Below are 14,470 nucleotides of genomic sequence, written 5' to 3'. Positions count from 1 at the left end.
TACAACTGTTTTCAACCTTGGTGCTGTCCTGTAATTTGGTCCTTGACCCTTCACCTTGGTTACTTGATGAAAAAATAAATTTGCCGTGCCTAAAATGGTAGCCAGCTGAAATCACAGGACAATAGTAAAAAGCAAAAATACATAGTGGTCCTGAATTTCTGCCAGACACCTGCTGGAACCCACCAGAGAATAACAGGGACCTGGTTTCGCCAAGTGCCTGCCATTTCTGGTATTTTCCAGCCTGTATTGTATGGGGTGGACCCTCAATCGACCCCTCACTAAGCAGATGTCATCATGGGGAGGAGCCAGGGACAAAACTCCCTATGCCAGGCATTCCCACTTGGCCACTGGCATAGTACTGAAGGCTGGCACACCCAGTGAGATGAGGCGTACCCACCTCCGGATAACTATAAATCAGTCCCACTAGGGAGTGGGGGTCCAGGTAACAGAAACAACCGGAACCCTGGAAAACATTTTTGTTTACAATTTCTTGATGAGCTAGATCTCTGTGTAAGTCTTCGTACTACTCTACGAGCATCCTGGAAATCAGGAACAGCGCCACACTACGAACTGGCTCCTGTAACCACCTTCTACCACACCATCCATCTTAGACAGGACTGACGTAACTGAACGTTCTGCCACCATTTTTGGCGCAAAAGGAGGGGGAGAAACAAAGAAGGGCAGTGTCAGAGAAGCAGAGCATTCAGGTGGAGATATAGGGCTCAGGGAGATTGCAGAGATAGGCTGGGACAAGGCCATGGAGGGATTTGTAGACAAGGACAAGAATTTTAAATTGAATGCATTGCTGAATGAGGGACCAGTGTAGGTTAGCGAGAATAGGAGTGGTGGGTGAGCAGGACTTACTATGAGACAGGATAACGGCAGCAAAGTTTTGGATAATTGGAGTTTATGGAGGATGGGAGGCCAGAATTTTAGAGATGCTGAGTCTGGAGGTGACAAAGACTTGGTGATAAGGGTTTCAGTGGTGGAGAGGCTGAGGTGGAAACAGAGGCAGACAATATTGCAGAAGTGAAAGTAAGCAGTCTTTGCAATGGATTGGATGTGACGTAAACTCACAGGTATTGACAGCGAAATGGCACAAATCCATCAACAACAATGATGTGCATTTATATAGCACCTTTAACAAAGTAAAACGTCCCAAGGTGGTTCACAGGAGAATTTTCAAACAAAATTTGACACCGAACCACATAAGGAGATATCAGGACAGGTGACCAAAAACTTGGTCAAAGAGGTAGGTTTTAAGGAACGTCTTAAAGGAGGAGAGAGAGGTGGCGAGGCGGAGAGGTTTATGGAGGGAATTCCAGAGCTTAGGGCCTAGACAGCTGAAGGCACGGCCGTCAATGGTGGAGCAATTAAAATCGGGGATGGGCAAGAGGCCAGAATTGGAAGAGCGCAGAGATCTTGGAGGGTTGCAGAGCTGGAGGAGGTTACAGAGATAGGGAGGGGTGAGGCCATGGAGGGGTTTGAAAACAAGGATGAGAATTTTAAAATCGAGGTGTCCCTGGACCGGGAGCCAATGTAGGTCAGCGAGTGCAGGGGTGATGGTAAACGGGACTTGGTGTCAGTTAGGATACGGGCAGCAGAGTTTTGGATGAGCTCAAGTTTATGGAGGGTGGAAGATGGAAGGCCAACTAGGAGAGCATTGGAATAGTCAAGTCTCGAGGTAACAAAGGCATGGATGAGGGTTTCAGCAGCAGATGAGCTGAGGCGGGGTGGAGACTGGTGATGTTAAGGAGGTGAAAGTAGGCGGTCTTGGTGATGGAGTGGATATGTGATCGGAAGCTCATCTCAGCGTCAAATAGGATGGCAAGGTTGCGAACGGTCTGGTTCAGCCTCAGACAGTGGCCAGGGAGAGGGATGGAGTCGGTGGCGAGGGAACAGAGTTTGCGGTGGGGATGAAAGACAATGGCTTCAATCTTCCCAATGCTAAGTTGGAGGAAACTTTTGCTCATCCAGTACTGGATGTCGGACAACCAGTGTGACAAATGGGAGACAGTGGAGGGGTCGAGAGAGGTGGTGGTGAGGTAGAGCTGAGTGTTGTCAGTGTACATGTGGAATCTGATGTTATGTTTTCGGATGATGTCGCCAAGGGGCAGCATGTAGAAGAGAAATAGGAGGGGGGCCAAGGATAGATCCCCGGGGGACTCCGGAGGTAACGGTGCGGGAACCGGTAGAGAAGCCATTACAGGTGATTGCCTGGCTATGACTGGATAGATAAGAACGGAACCAGGTGAGCGCCATCCCACCCAGCTGGACTACAGAGGAGAGGCATTGGAGGAGGATGGTGTGGTCAACCATGTCAAAGGCTGCAGATAGTTCAAGAAGGATGAGCAGGGATAGTTTACCATGGGCACAGTCATATTGTTATATTCAATATATATTAAATAATTACTTTACCTCAGTATTTACCAGGGACACTGACATGGTAGGTATGACATTAGAAGAAGCAATCAAAGAAACTATAAAAACATTTAAGATATTTAAGATAGAAAGGTGGAAAATAATTGATAAACTAATTAAGCTTAGAGAGGATAAAACCCCTGGTCTGGATTGCATCCATGCATATTAAAAGAAGTTAGGGAAGAGATAGCAGAGGCACTATTACAAATATAGAAAAATTCATTAGTAAAGGGAACAATGCCAGAGGACTGGCGGACAGCTAATATGATTCCTATATTTAAAAAGGGAAATAGAACAAGTCCGGGGAACTATAGACCAATTATCTTAATGTCAGTGGTAGGAAAGATAATGGAATCCTTACTCAAAGATGTAATTTAAAAACATCTAGAAACCGAAAATATAATAAAGAATAGTCAGCAGGATTTCAAAAGGGAAAGTCATGCTTGACCAATCTTATTGAATTCTTTGAAGAATTAACAGAAAAGATGGACAAGGGCAATGACGTAGATGTAATATATTCGGATTTTCAAAAGGCCTTTGATAAGGTACCACATTGTAGACTCATGACTAAGGTCAGAGCATGTGGAGTCAGGGGACAAGTAAATTTCAATATAGATAAGTGTGAGGTATTACATTTTAGTAGGAATAATCAGGGGGCCACATACTGCTTGGATAATAAAAGTCTAAATGGGGTAGCGGAGCAGAGGGATCTGGGGGTACAGATACAAAAATCACTAAAAGTAACAACACAGGTTAATAAGGCATTAAAAAAGCAAACCAAGCACTGGGGTTCATTTCTAAAGGGATAGAATTGAAAAGCAGAGAAGCTATGAAGGGGTAACCAAGAAGATAGATGAGGGCTGTGCAGTAGACGTGGTCTACATGGACTTCAGCAAAGCCTTTGACAAGGTACCGCATGGTAGGTTGTTACATAAGGTTAAATCTCACGGGATCCAAGGTGAGGTAGCCAATTGGATACAAAATTGGCTTGACGACAGAAGACAGAGGGTGGTTGTAGAGGGTTGTTTTTCAAACTGGATACCTGTGACCAGCGGTGTGCCTCAGGGATCGGTGCTGGGTCCGCTGTTATTTGTTATTTATATTAATGATTTGGATGAGAATTTAGGAGGCATGGTTAGTAAGTTTGCAGATGACACCAAGATTGGTGGCATTGTGGACAGTGAAGAAGGTTATCTAGGATTGCAACGGGATCTTGATAAATTGGGCCAGTGGGCCGATGAATGGCAGATGGAGTTTAATTTAGATAAATGTGAGGTGATGCATTTTGGTAGATCGAATCGGGCCAGGACCTACTCCGTTAATGGTAGGGCGTTGGGGAGAGTTATAGAACAAAGAGATCTAGGAGTACAGGTTCATAGCTCCTTGAAAGTGGAGTCACAGGTGGATAGGGTGGTGAAGAAGGCATTCGGCATGCTTGGTTTCATTGGTCAGAACATTGAATGCAGGAGTTGGGATGTCTTGTTGAAGTCGTAAAGGGCATTGGTGAGGCCACACTTGGAATACTGTGTACAGTTCTGGTCACCCTATTATAGAAAGGATATTATTAAACTAGAAAGAGTGCAGAAAAGATTTACTAGGATGCTACCAGGACTTGATGGTTTGACTTATAGGGAGAGGTTAGACAGACTGGGACTTTTTTCCCTGGAGAGTAGGAGGTTTAGGGGTGATCTTATAGAAGTCTATAAAATAATGAGGGGCATAGATAAGGTAGATCGTCAAAATCTTTTCCCAAAGGTAGGGGAGTCTATAACGAGGGGGCATAGATTTAAGGTGAGAGGGGAGAGATACAAAAGGGTCCAGAGGGGCAATTTTTTCACTCAAAGGGTGGTGGGTGTCTGGAACGAGCTGCCAGAGGCAGTAGTAGAGGCGGGTACAATTTTGTCTTTTAAAAAGCATTTGGACAGTTACATGGGTAAGATGGGTATAGAGGGATATGGGCCAAGTGCAGGCAATTGGGACTAGCTTAGTGGTATAAACAGGGCGACATGGACATGTTGGGCCGAAGGGCCTGTTTCCATGTTGTAACTTCTATGATTCTATGATTCTATGATAAACCTGTATAGAACATTGGTAAGACCACACTTGGAGTACTGTGAACAGTTCTCGTCTCCGTATTATAGAAAGGATATGAAGGCACTGGAGAATGTGCAAAAAAGATTTACTAGGGTGATACCAGAACTGAGAAGTTATAGCTATCAGGAAAGATTGAGCAGGGAGGGGTTCTTTTCTCTAGAATAGAGAAGACTGAGATGTGACCTGATAGAGGTCTTTAAGATTATGAAAGGGTTTGAAAGGGTAAACGTAGAGAAGATGTTTCCACTTGTGGGGGAGACCAGAACTAGGGGCCATAAATATAAGATGGTCACTAATAAATCCAATAGGAATTCAGGAGAAACTTAGTTAGAATGTGGAAATCGCTACCACAAGGAGCAGTTGAGACAACTAGCATAGATGCATTTAAGGGGAAGCTAGATAAACACATGAGGGTGAAAGGAATAGAAGGATTTGCTGATAGGATTAGATGAAGTGGGGAGGGAGGAGGCTCGTGTAGAGTATAAACACGGCATGGACCTGTTGGGCCAAATGGCCTGTTTCTGTGCTGTACATTTTATGTAATTCTATGTAAAGCTCAGCTCAGGGTCAAACAGAACCCCAAGATTGTGAAAAGTTTGTTTCAGTCTGAGTGATTGACCAGAGAGAGGGATGGAAATGACATTTGTATTGGGCGGCCGAAAGCAATGACTTCTTTCCAGTGCTGAACTAAAGGAAGGATTGAAGGGGAATTGCATGGTGAACCGTATTAAACATTGGAAGATTACGGAGCATGAGGAGCAATAATGGATCACAGTCATAGTCATAGAGGATGTTGTTTTTGACCTAGGATTGTTTGGTGTGAGAAAGGCAGAAGCCAGACTTAAAGGATTCAAACATAGAGGGTTAAATTCAATAACCCCCCCCCCAATCCGGGCACAGGGGTCGCAGTGCACGACGCGCCCAGTCGTTGAGATGCAGGCAGCATGTGAGATTCGTGCTGCCTGGTCATTTACCTGATTCCTGCGAGCAGCCAGGCCTAGCTTTACTGTTGAGTGGCTGCTCACCAGCAGTGGGGCCCAGATATCGCGTGAGTGGCTCACACCACTTAAAGGAAGCCTGCACGTCTTACAGGCAGCCTGCACCTTTTATTTACAAAATATAAGACACAGGTCCGCACAGATTTTGAACGGCGATCAGACATCGCACACGTAAAACACAGATGCCGGTCCCTATGTTTACAAACTGTTGAATTATGTTAAAACATTGAATAAAGGTTGCACACCACTAAATCCTATATCCTCCAATCTGCACGCCAGACCTCACCAATCTGCCGATCTGAGTTTGTACCAGGTATGCGAGAGAGCGTGCATCAAGGTTCTCTGATGATGCACTAGAGGCCTTGGTGCAAGAGGTGGACAGAAGGAGGGGCATCCTATATCTGCAGGGGGGCAAGAGGCCATCAGACAAATGCTTCCATTGCAGTGGGAGGCAGTAGGGGGTGAAGTTAATACCAGGAACATAGCACCATGTACATGGATGCAATGCAGGAAGACGTTCAATGCTTTGACACAAGTGGTCAAGGTGAGTGAGGTCAACTGTCAAGTGGCATCTCCTACCAACTGCACCACTAACCCCATCCACTGCTCCACGCACTACAGCCCCATCACCCACATACCAACAAACTCTTTCAATCAGTACTCAACTCTTCCAATCGGATGTTTCCTGTTACCTTCACACATCACCACTGTTGCAAGCCACACACCCTTAGCTCCAGTACTCACAGGTCACGAATGCTGGCAGCTATTCAACCATGACAGGCACATCAGCCAAACATCTTGCAGGACACTCACCGACACACGTCCCACTTTCTTGCAGGAGAAGGTGGCACATAACAGGAGGCAGCAAGTGGCAGTGGCTCCATGGAAGATGAACCTGTTGTCCTCTCTCAGGATGACAGCATTGCTGTTCCACCCCTTGCCACTCTGCCAGTGCTCTTGCTGTTGCCTGTCAGCTAGCCAGCCCACTCCCTATAGAGTATTGAAACTTTATTATAGGAACATAGGAAGATAGGAACAGGAGCAGGCCATTTAGCCCCTCAAGCCTGTTCTGCCATTCAGTGAGATCATGGCTGATCTGTGACCTAACTTCATATACCTGCCTTAGCCCCATATCCCTTAATACCCTTGATTAACAAAAATCTATCAACCTCAGATTTAAAATTAACAATTGAGCTAGCATCAACTGCCGTTTGCAGAAGAGAGTTCCAAACTACTACCACCCTTTGCATGTAGAAGTGTTTCCTAACTTCACTCCTGAAAGTCCTGGCTCTAATTTTTAGGCTATGTCCCCTAGTCCTGGTATCAAGTATAGGAGACCTCCAAAAACAGGTACAGTGCATCCGCAGCCAGAAGCAATAATCCAGCAACTAACCTGTAACTCCTGCATGATCTCTTTAAATAGTACTGGTGCGGGGTCCTCCATGCTGTTTATGACCTGTTCACCTGTGCGAGGTTAAGACAGTACGTTGGCTGGAACGTTGAGTTCCAAAATCGTATCTGTCCCTTTAAATCAGTGTTGCATGCTGATCTAATGCATATTCTCCCTACTTTACATGCTGCCAGTGTTCGTTATCCGTGCCTGCAGAAAGGCCTTTGCCAAGATGGCTAGAAGCGTGTGCTGACATTCTGGACACCATTTTAGGTCCTTAGGAGGCTGCACAGCACCTACAAAATGGGCGCTACACGGCCCAATTTGTGGCCTATAGAGCTTTGGAAGAGATGGTCGTGCAGCTGGAAGGCAATGACACATTTGAAGACCTTACAGAGGGAAGTGAGGTCGGAGATGGGGCACTAGTTGGAGAACGAATAAGTCAAAGTGAGTTTTTTTGATGGACAGTGGTTTTAAAAGGGAGAGGGACTGTGTTTGACGAGAGGGAACCAATGAGAATATCAGCTAGCATGGAGGCCAGGAAAGGAACATAAGTGGTTGGGACTTGAGTTGGAAGGTGATTGAGGGAGCAAGAGATGGATCTCAGGAGCAAGATGAGCATGAAGTCAGCAGGGGAAGGGGGCTGGACAAGAAACTGCAGAAATATGGGGGGGTGGGCAGCAATAGAGTGTGTGGGAGGCTGAGGGAAGGTGGAAAGGGAGACAGCTGCGAAGGCAGCTACACAGATGATCTGAATCTTAAAGACAAAAACGTCCATGAGCTTCTTGCATTTGATGTTTGAGAACTTCCTCCAATCTGAATAGTTTGAGAAACTGTAGCTACTGGCATCAATCGCCAAGGCAGGAGCTTCACTTAATCTTCAGCAAGATTAAGTCAAAAGTTCCTGTTTTGCCATTCTCCTACTTACCCTATCATTCATCTTTCAGTTTCAAATTTACCACTAATAATTTCACATGCGTTAACATATGTCCAGGCTTATACAGCATGACGCCTTTATTGGTAACATTATGAAGGTTTATTTTCCTTGGTGTCAGATGTTACGATGGTGACTTTAGTTTGAATTTCAGAATGGGGTAGGTTTCACAAACTAGCACTCCCAATACAAAGCTTCATGTTGCAGGACCATATATTTGGGAATTTGGGCGCTGGTACTAGCACAGCTCATGTGATTTTCCATCGATTATTAGATGGAAAATTGCATGGCTGTGTTGACCTCTACATCTGAATTGCCACAAAGCTGTGTGCCAGGAACACTAATTCCTCAAATCTATCTAAGCATATTCACTGGGGCTAATTTTCAGCGTACATGCTGGCAATGAGGATCCTTGCCCACCATCTGTTTGTACTTGGAAAATTACTACCATTATTTTAACCTGTAAAGCAGTGTTTTACTAATTATTTGCCGAGAGCTACTGTGTCTTATTCAAGGGCCACTCTGAGGAATGCCCCAACATGTTGCACCAGGGAAGCGGGCTTGCACCACCTGAACGGTTCCTGATTTCAATCATCGCTCCGTGGGTAGTTGCTAATGGCAGGACCAACGGTTTTGTGAAGCTATAGTTTTAATAAAGCCCTTTCATGTGCTCCACAGGTGCTGGGGTAGCCATTTCTAATAGTATTCCCGTATTTTCTGTTACTGGACACCAAGAGAAAGAGAAGGGACCAACACTAACTCCCAAGTCTGCTAATATCCCATAGCTTGGGAAGTCATGAATGAAAGCCAATAGACACAAAGCAGCAGGTCTGCTAAGGGCCACAGATGAAGGAGAGGTGGGCCACAAGCAGCACCCAGCCGTATTATGAGTGCCACTTCTGTAAAGCAACACGTCGCCTATCCATTCTCACAAATAGAATCTAGTATTTTGTAAAACAGAAGCCACCAATGCAGATGTACTGAATAACTCAATTGAGAAAATACTCTCGTCTGTGCTTTCAAATTTCAACAAGCAATGCAGTGCTTAGTGTGCAGTGCAAAGAAGCTGTACATTAACCTTGATATTTCATCTCCAAAAAAATGATTTTGTAAGATTCTCCTATTAAGTTTTCCTAGCCCAATTTATCTTTTTCAAAAGGACTGTCGAATGATGTACCAATGCTTTGTATTCACTTCCCAGACCTGCAATTAATGTCATCTTGAGAGTGAGACAAACTTAACAACAGAGCCAGTATGGATGTTCCTGAACATTGTGTACCACAGAAATAATTATTTTGTTCTTCGCGACTTAGAAACTAATCATGTGAATGGAACTTCATGGGTTGCTCTACATTACTAGAGAAGTCATTTTTATTGAAAGTTTTAACTACCTTTGACAATGGCAACAATGCCGAGGAGGACAATCATGAGAAACATCACGTCACCACAGAACAAGTGGTCACTGAAGGAGGGAAGTGAAGTATGGAAATGCACTGCTAACTGGGAAGTCCATAGTCAGGGAAATACATAGGTGTTTTCCCTTGGCTGGAGAGTCTAGAACTAGGGGGCATTGTCTCAGGATAAGGGGTCGGCCATTTAGGATTGAGATGAGGAGAAATTTCTTCACTCAGCAGGTTGCGAATCTTTGGAATTCCCTACCCGAGGGCTGTGGATGCTTAGTCGTTGGGTATATTCGAGGCTGAGATGGATAGATTTTTGGACTCTAAGGGAATCAAGGGATATGGGGATCAGGCAGGAAAGTGGAGTTGTGGTCAAAGATCAGCCATGATGTTATTGAATGGCAGAGCAGGCTTGAGGGGCCGTATGGCCTACTCCTGCTCCTGTTCCTTATGCCCTTATGTTCTTTTATTCTTATCAGGATAAGGGGCATCATGGAGCAGCTGCAAAAGATTTGGGAGAGTAAAGGGGAATAGCCAGACGTCATAGTTCCTGTTCAAATCGATGACATAGGAAGAAATAGAATTGTAGTCCTGCAAAAGAAATTTCAGGAATTGGGAGATAAAGAACAGGGCTTCAAGGGTAATAATCACAGGATTATTCTTGGTGCCACATACTAGTCAATATAGGAATAGTAAGATAAGGGAGATAAATGCCTGACTGGAGAGATGGTGTCGAGGGAAGGATTCAGATTTGTGAGACCTGTGCAGTACAGATGAGCTTCACATGAACAGAACTGGGACCAAAGTTTTTGCTGGGAAACTAACAATTGCTGTGGGGGGCAGTTTAAAACTAATATGGAAGGGGAAAAGGCAAAAACAAGACAAGAGAGCAGAAGAGAGCAGAAGGGGAAATGGGTATGGGAAAGATAAAAGAGAATCATACACTCAGAAGGAAGCCATTCGTCCCATGGTGTTTGTGCACAATAGAAAATAATAATGAACAGAAACGGAAGGAAGAAGGATTAAAACTAGTAAGATTGCCAAATAGTTAGAGGCAGGTTTGAGTTATAATGCACAAACATTCTGTATTGGTCAGCTAGAGACACAAATTGCTGGGGGGCTGTGGGGGGACATGATAAGACATAACATCATTAATCGGAAAAGTTGAATCTCTTTGGGTAGGGTGATCCACTATTAATCTGCGCCCAATGACCCCTGTGCAGGCAGGACGAGAACTTCATCCGGCCTCAGTACTCACCGTCAATCTGTGTTGAAATCCAGGCCTTGCACGTCAATTCAATGCAATTCACACTTTCCATCAGCAGGGGGAGCTCCAATCACTTAAAGGGAGGACAGCTTTTCAAATCTCTTAAGGGAGCCGGTACCTGTTATTTGCTAAAAATAACAATCTGCTGTCTGCACAGAGTCTGAACAGAGATCAGACATCGCACACGTAAAACACAGATACAGATCCCGTCTCTTTGTTTACACACTGAAGAGTTATGTTAAAACATTAAATAAAGGTTATGCACTACTAAATCCCAGATCCTCCGATCTGCACACCAGACCTCACCAATCTGCCGATCTGAGTTTGTACCAGGCCTACGAGAGTGCATGCACCAAGGTTCTCTGCTCATGCACTAGAGGCCTTAGTGCAAGAGGTGGACAGAATAAGGGACATCCTATATCCATGGGAGGGGAGGCAAGTTGCCCTCCAGACATATGCCCAAAAGGCAGTGGGAGGCAGCGGGGGGCGAAGTCAATGCCAGGCGCACAGCATCATGAACATGGATGCAGTGCAGGAAGAAGTTCAATGCTTTGACACAGATGGTCAAGGTGAGTGAGGTCAACTGTCAAGTGGCATCTCCTACCAACTACACCACTAGCTGCTTCCACTGCTCCACGCACTACACCCCCCATCACCCACCTACCAACAAACTCAATCAGTACTCAACTCTTACAATCAGATGTTTCCTCCCGCCCTTACACATTACCACTGTTGTAAGCCGCCCACCCACAACTCACAGACCACACACACTGGCAGCTATTCAACCATGACAGGCACATCACCCAGACACACATCCCGCTTTCTTGCAGAAGAAGGTGGTGCATATCAGGTGGCAGCAAGTGACAGTGGCATTTAGCCCCTCGAGCCTGTTCTGCCATTCAATGAGATCATGGTAGACCTGTGACCTAACTCCATATACCCGCCTTAGCCCCATAATCCCTTAATACCTTTGGTTCACAGAAATCTATCAATCTCAGATTTAGAATTCACGATTGAGCTAGCATCAACTGCCATTTGCAGAAGAGCGTTCCAAACTTCTCCCACCCTTTGCGTGTAGAAGCATTTCCTGTCTTCACTCCTGCATGTCCTGGCTCTAAATGTTAGGCTATGTCCCCTAGTCCTGGTATTCAAGTATAGGAGACCTCCAAAAACAGTTACAAATGTATCGGCAGCCAGAAGCAATAATCCAGTCACTAACTTGTAAATCCTGCATGGTCCCTTTAAGTAGCGCTGGTGAGGGGTCCTCCAGGCACTCTAAGACACGTTCAGATGGTCGTGGTTAAGACTGTGCGTTGTGTTGAGGGTTGAGTCCCAAAATGGTGCCTATCACTTTAAATCAGCGTTGCACACTGATTGTATCCATTTTCTCCTTACTTTACATGCTGCTGGCATTCGGTATTTGCGCGTGCGCTAATTCCTATACCACGATGGCGTCTGGCGCACGTCACGCTGGAAATGTGCGTGCGCAACCAAGACGCCATCTTGAATGTTCGAGAGGCCACATAGCACCGTGACAACAGGCGCTACACTGCCTGATTTAGCATCCTGGGAGTTTATTATAGATGGCTGAACAATGGAAAGGAGATAAAGATATACGTAGACAAATTAGAAAAAACGCAGAAAGAATAGGGCGATAATAGTGGGTGACTTTAATTATCCAAAGATAAACTGGGGTAAAAGTGGCAAAGAAGTGGGAGAGGAGGGTTCTACAATGTGTCCAGGAACGCTTTCTAAATCTGTTTCGGGGTGAATTTCCAGTGGGGTTTTCCAACTCGCTTGCTGGTTGTAATTTCAGCAGAAGAGCCACAGAAATTACAGAAAAAGGGCATGGGCATAGTGGCCAGAGCCTGCAACTATAATGTGGCAGAGTCAACACTTAAGAGGCCTCAATTGCATTATAAATGTTAACATATTATTTTAACATTGTAAATGCTGCTGTAAAAACATAAGCAAAAATCATGACAGCAGGAAGTAAGGTTTGTCGATAGGAAGTGTGTGTCATGCGCATGGCTTTCAATATATCGATGTCTTTAAATCTCTCCCTGATTCTCAAGAAAACACATGATGTAGTGTTTTGCTTCAGCATCAGTACAAGTCGAGCAGGATCTTTGATAGAAACCCAATTTAAAAATCAATACAATAAAGTTCCAAGGCCTTGGTTCTTCCTCCCTTTTTGCCTCCTTTTTTCCTTTCCTCTCCTGAAAGCAGTGACTCTTGCTATGGTGCAGTTAGAATCATAGAATCATAGAATGGTTACAGCACAGAAGAAGGCCATTGGGCCCACTGAGTCAGTGCCTGCTTTTTGCAAGAACAATCCAACTAGTCCCACTCCCCCTTAGCCCTGGAAATTTTTTCCCTTCAAGTACTTATCCAATTCCCTTTTGAAAGCCACAATTGAATCTGCCTCCACCACCCCCTCAGGCAGTGCATTCCAGATCCTAACCACTCGCTGTGTAAGAAAGTTTTTCCTCATGTTGCCTTTGTTCATTTGCCAACCACCTTAAATCTATGTCCTCTGGTTCTTGACCCTTCCACCAATGGGAACAGTTTCTCTGATTTCTGGGATGGCAGGACTGTCGTATGAGGAGAGATTGGGTCGACTCGGCCTGTATTCACTCGAGTTTAGAAGAATGAGAGGGGATCTTATTGAAACATATAAAATTCTGACAGGGCTAGACGGACTGGATGCAGGGAGGATGCTTCCCCTGGCTGGGGGGTCCAGAACGAGGGGTCACAGTCTCAGGATGCGGGGTAGGACATTTAGAACTGAGATGAGGAGAAATTTCCTCACTTAGATGGGGTGAACCTGTAGAATTCTCTACCACAGAAGGTTGTGGAGGCCAAGTCACTGAATATATTTAAGAAGGAGCAAGATAGATTTCTAGACACAAAAGGCATCAAGGGATATGGAGAGAGAGCAAGAATATGGTATTGAGATAGAGGGTCAGCCGTGATTATATTGAATGATAGAGCAGGCTCAAAGGGTTGAATGGCCTACTCCTGCTCCTATTTTCTATGTTTCTATGTTTCGATCTACTCTGTCTAGACCCTTCATGATGTTGAATACCTCTATCAAATCTCCTCTCAACCTTCTCTGCCCTAAGGAGAACAACCCCAGCTTTTTCAGTCTATCCACGTAACTGAAGTCCCTCATCCCTGGAATCATTCTAGTAAATCTCTTCTGCACCCTCTCTAAGGCCTTCACATCCTTCCTAAACTGCGGTGCCCAGAACTGGACACAATACTTCAATTGTGTCCGAACCAGTGTCTTATAAAGGTTCATCATAACCTCCTTGCTTTTATAATTTATGCCTCTATTTATAAAGCCCAGGATCCCATAAGCTCTCTTAACTGCCTTCTCAACCTGCCCTGCCACCTTCAATGATCTCCCTGATCCTGCACCCCCTTTAGAATTGTTCCCCTATAGTTTATATTGCCTCTCCTCATTCTTCCTATGAAAATGGGAACTCGCAGCCTTCTGGTACCTCTCCCAAGTAGCCATTCTTCCCGTGTAAGCCTAGATAGTGAGCTATTGAACCCAGGATGCCTAATTCTGTCCTTGTACAACATGCATGCACACACAGACTTCTCAGCAATCAAGCAAGAAGCATTGCATGATCTTCTCCTCATTAGCCCAGGAACGCTGAGGCTGGATGTAGCAGCCTCATTAGTATTCACATGCGGCATGAAATGACAATAAAACAGAGAAAACAGCTCCTCAAGGTCTTGCAAAAATAAAATGTAGTCCATTATGTTGCTGTAATAACTTCTTATGAATCCCTGGGTGCAATTTCTCCTCCATGCATTATGAATGAAGGGAATATTCTGCTATATGTTCTGCTTTCATCTAAAATCTAAAAATGCTTTTGAATAACACAACAGAGGTCTATGATTAGCATGTTACAATCGACTTATACAGAAGCAGTGAGTGCTGCTGCAGTGACC

At 44.9% G+C, this 14,470-nt stretch overlaps 1 protein-coding gene across 6 annotated transcripts in view; it reads left to right on the top strand.

Annotated features, from left to right (window-relative positions):
* Window positions 1-14,470, top strand: part of gabrb1 (gamma-aminobutyric acid type A receptor subunit beta1) — a 391,573-nt gene that overhangs the window by 151,562 nt on the left and 225,541 nt on the right. The window lies entirely within an intron of this gene.

This window comes from Heptranchias perlo, chromosome 1 (assembly GCF_035084215.1).
Source record: "Heptranchias perlo isolate sHepPer1 chromosome 1, sHepPer1.hap1, whole genome shotgun sequence".
Classification (NCBI taxonomy): Eukaryota; Metazoa; Chordata; class Chondrichthyes; order Hexanchiformes; family Hexanchidae; genus Heptranchias; species Heptranchias perlo.
The sequence above is the reverse complement of the archived record's forward strand: the minus strand, read 5'-3'. Positions and strand labels throughout refer to the sequence as shown.